The sequence below is a fragment of the Mustela lutreola genome, chromosome 18 (genome assembly GCF_030435805.1).
Source record: "Mustela lutreola isolate mMusLut2 chromosome 18, mMusLut2.pri, whole genome shotgun sequence".
Lineage (NCBI taxonomy): Eukaryota > Metazoa > Chordata > Mammalia > Carnivora > Mustelidae > Mustela > Mustela lutreola.
The window spans coordinates 13,771,330-13,776,265 of record NC_081307.1 but is presented as its reverse complement, the minus strand read 5'-3'; the positions used below and the strand labels follow the sequence as shown (position 1 = coordinate 13,776,265).

Genomic DNA, 4,936 nt, shown 5'->3' with positions numbered 1-4,936 from the left:
AAGAAAGAGAGAGAGAGAAAGGAGAGCAACCTCAAAAAGACTAAGTGACCCTTGAGAGCTTCTCTACTGACTCTCTGACAGAGCTGGGGATTAAATGACCCTCAGGTGACACACCGTATGTGCAGCTTCTCTGAATTTCTCACATTTGACTTCATTACACTCATTAGCTGAGCATGTCGGCATTAACTGAGGAATGTGTCCTGATCGATGTCTGCCCATTCTCTGGATAATTACTACTGTTTGGTAAAAGATTAGGAGTTCTGAGGTCACTTCCCTGGTAATGAAATCAACTGTTTGGTTGATGTTAACATTACACAGTCAATGCCTGAATACTTCCTTAGCTCCACACTCTCTACCCTTAACCCTGGGTCTCCCTTCATCTTTCTAGGTTTCTGAACTATTTTATATTAGCCAGGTATCTGAATGAACTAATTCCATGCAGTAACCATGTGCTCTGACAAGAGTCCAATGACTTAGAGGCCCCAAGAACAAGACACTCAATAGCATTATCCTCTCTTGACATGACATATGTGGGTGTTAGTGGGAGATGCAATTAGTTTATTTATAAAGAAATATCAAAGTATTGAAAAATGCTCCAATGTAACCAGAAGCAACATTTGTTTTCCAACTTTAATTTTACTATAAAGACAAAAATTACTAATCATTACTCCATCTCAACTGTTTTTACTTTTTGGGATATGGGAGATCAGTGAGCGAGGATCTGGCATGGGGGTGTGTGTGTGTTTGCCTGCGGGTTTGTGTGTTAATTATCTAAGAAAGGCGAATGCTCAAGTGAAGGGAAACAGATAACGATTCATAGTGATTACAGAGCTGTGTTTGCACTGCTGCCAACTCTTGGGGAAAATTTCGTATCTGCTGCTACAGAAAAAATACTGAAAAACATCAGTGAAACCTACAAATGAAATCCTGAAAACTATAAAGATTTATGTCTCTTGGCAATTCAAAATAGGGACAAGTATCATTATTTATGAAGACTAAATGTTTGCGTTTCTATGCTACAGTATTTAGTAGTAATAATTATTCCCATATAGAGTTCATATTAATCCTGACCATGCTAATTCAGAGCGTGAGCTGTTATTTATCTTTGTCTGTTTATGAAGTCAATTTGTTAGGCAAATGATGAATGTAATTTGCTTACTGTCATTCAGAAACCAGCAATCCTCTAACATTTTAGAAGCATCTGTGTACAAGCGGTACTTTAATTTTATTCAAAATATTCTTCTTTACTTGGCCATTAGTATGTTAACTTCAAATGCAATATGTTTATACTGGAACCTTCAATTTCTAGGATAAACCAGCATCTCCTGCTTACTCTCTTGTTTTTGTTGATATAACTATCCGCCCCCATCTTAGAACTTCAAAGTCTTCCTTAATGACTCCTCTTCCTTAAAGACTCCTCTCATGTTATTTATTCTGTCAAAACATCAAGAAACTCTGTCTTTCTAATATGTTTTGCAACTATCTTTTTAGCTTCGTTTCTGTTGTCACCATCTCAGACCGCTACTAATCCACTGGACTTCTTTTCCGTCTCCCCGCCTACCATTTTTCTTCCTCCAGTCCATCCATCCTATGCATCAAAGTTCCTCTTTCTTTGGCATCTGCAAACCATTTAATAGGTACCAGAAGTACAGACAAATTATAGGTTAAAATTTTAAAATATTGTTCACTCTGGAAAACAGCATGGAGGTTCCTCAAAATGTTGAAAATAGAACTGCCCTATGATCCAGCAGTTGCACTACTGGGTATTTACCCTAAAGATACAAACGTAGTGATCCAAAGGGGCACGTGCCTGAATATTTATAGCAGCAATGTCCACAATAGCCAAACTATGGAAAGAACCTAGATGTCCATCAACAGATGAATGGATAAAGAAGATGTGGTATATATACACAATAGAATACTATGCAGCCATCAAAAGAAATGAAATCTTGCCATTTGCGACAACATGGATGGAACTAGAGAGTATCATGTTTAGCGAAATAAGTCAAGCAGAGAAAGACAACTATCATATGATCTCCCTGATATGAGGAAGTGGTGATGCAACATGGGGGCTTAAGTGGGTAGGAGAAGAATGAATGAAACAAGATGGGATTGGGAGGGAGACAAACCATAAGTGACTCTTAATCTCACAAAACAAACTGAGGGTTGCTGGGGGGAGGGGGGTTGGGAGAAGGGGGTTGGGGTTATGGACATTGGGGAGGGTATGTGCTTTGGTGAGTGCTGTGAAGTGTGTAAACCTGGTGATTCACAGACCTGTACCCCTGGGGATAAAAATATATGTTTATAAAAAATAAAAAAAATTAAAAAAAAGAAAGAAAAATTTTTAAATATTGTCATAATTTTTAAAATAATAGTAAATAAAGGTAGTAGTAGGAATTATGAATAATTAGTTCATTATAATAGTGATAGCAATGATAATGATGAAAAAATTATATCAGGAGAGGAAGAGAGAATTTTTACCTGAGAATGTAGATAACCAGATCTCATGGAGTTTGGATGGTAGAGTCCATATAGAGTCTATTTCTTCATTTATTCTTAATTTCTATCAAATCAGAAAGACCTAACTTAAAAGTCATTGTGGGAATGAAAGGGAAGGAGAGAAAGTGGTACCAAGGATTCCAGACCCTACAGCCAAGCTGCAGCCAAGCATAGCTATAGTGCTTCCTCCATCCAACCCACTCCAGGATATGCACAGACCCCCCAGGCATGTGGGCAGAAAAGTTATAGAACCTATGGACATTCCACTGATGTCAGCTATCCCCAGGTTCAGACCACTGTGATCTATGGGCAGACCACCTGTACAACTTCTTACAGGCAACCTCCTACTGGTTATATTAGTCCAACTACCCTCCAGGCAGATAGTCAGCCTATCCAGGTGTATGACACTCATGCTCAAGATACCACCACTGCTGTGCTCCCTACCACCCAGGCCTCCTATACAACACATACCCTACCTATGGACAGCAGCTGGCAGCTACTACACCTACACCACCACAGGATGGTAACAAATCTGCTGAGATGAGTCAATCTCAATCTAATTAGGGGGTTACAACTAGCCCAGCCTAGGATACAGGCAGAGTAACTACAGTTATCCCCAGGTACCGGAGAGTTACCCTGTGCAGCCAGTCATGGCACCACCATCGCATCCTCCTACTAGCTGTTCCTCTACACATCTGACTAGTTATCATCAGAGCAGTTACTCTCAGCAGAACACCCATGGCCTGGTGAGTGGCTATAGGAGACTAACTATGGTCCACAAAGCAACAGTGGGCAGCAGCTAATCACCCATCCCTGGCGAACTGGATCTTCCAGTGCAGTGGCTACAGACAGCAGAGTTCGTTCTGACAGGAGCACCCTACTAGCATGGGTATCTATGGGCCAAAGTCTGGAGGATTTTCTGCTCCAGATAACTGGAGCATGAGTGGCCATGACAAGTGGGGCAGGGGAAGGGGTTGTTGATTGTGGAGGCATGAGCGGAGCTGGGTGGGAAGGAGGATGTGGTGGAATGGGTGGTGGAGAGTGAGGTGGCTTCAACAGGCCTGATGGCTTCATGGATGAAGGACCTGGTCTTGATCTAGACCCATTTATAGATCCAGATAAAGACTCTGACACTGGTACAATTTATGTGCAAGGCTCAAATGGAAGTGTGACTCTAGATAATTTGGCTTTAAGCAGTATGGAGTTATTAAGGTGAACAAGAGACTCGGACAGCCCATGAGCCATAGCTACTTGAACAAGGAAACAGGAAAGCCAAGAAGCTATGCTACAGCATTCTACAAAGACCCACCAACTGCCAAGTCTATCTTGGACTGGTTGGATGGGAACCATCCAACCACGTTTTTCTTGCTTGGAAGAAGCCTCTGATACAGAGCATGTGGGCTGGTATGACTCCCCATGAGGGTAATGGGATGTCACTACTACTTCATGGAGGTCTGGGGAGCCCAGAAGGTCACATGGGAGGCTGTGGATGTGACAGAGATGGCTTCACCTCAAGAGAGCCCCAGGATTCCTGAGGAAATCCATCTGGAGAAAGATACAACCAACACCAGGCTGGAGACTGGAGTGCCCCTGTCCAGGGTATGGAGACCAGGACTTCACCTGGAGAATAGAATGCAACCAGTGTAAGGCTCTAAAGCCTGAAGGCTTCCTTCCACCACCCTTTCTACCCTTGGGCAGTGATCTTGGCAGAGTGAGCCCTGACGGCATGTGGGGAAGAAGAGGCAGCCTCGTGGACTACTGTGGTCCCCATTGAATGTTCCAAGGTGGCTTCCATGGTGGCTGGGGCAAGGACCCAGGTGGCTTTAGTGGAGGAAGACAAGGTGGCCCTGATGAGCCCCCTGAACCTTTGATGAACAGATGGGACAAAGAAGAGGCGGGTGTGGAGGACTTATAAAAATGGGTGAAGACAAGCACTATCAGGGACACAGAGACTGACCCTACCAGACACACAGACCCCGTGGAGCTGCATTGACTACTAGACTTATTTTTTAAGCCAGAAATGTTTTCAATTTATAATAACATATAATGTTGACCACATTATGATTATCCCTTGTCTGTACTTCAGTATTTTTCACCATTTGTGATGAAAGCTTAAAACAAGTTAAACAGTATTAAAAAAAAAAAAAAAGTCTTTGTGAAGAGCAGGGTTCAGGAATGTGAAGATTCAGAAATTATGGAGACTTTTCACTGTAGACACCCAGTGCCCTATCAGGAACTAATTAGGTTGAGGCTGTGCCCTTCTCAAAAGCAGCCAGAATGTTGAATTCATCAACAAAGAAGATAACTGATGAGTGGATTTCTAATGAATTTTTTGGTGGATTTGTTTGTGATCATTATTTTATTATATTCATTTGTGGCATTAAGATGTGTTTATGATGTCCAATAACAATACTGATTTATTTCTTCAATAAGTTTG

At 41.9% G+C, this 4,936-nt stretch overlaps 1 pseudogene; it reads left to right on the top strand.

Annotated features, from left to right (window-relative positions):
* Window positions 1-207: 207 nt before the first annotated feature.
* Window positions 208-4,455, top strand: LOC131820671 (RNA-binding protein EWS-like; annotated as a pseudogene).
* The last annotated feature ends 481 nt before the right edge of the window (window positions 4,456-4,936 follow it).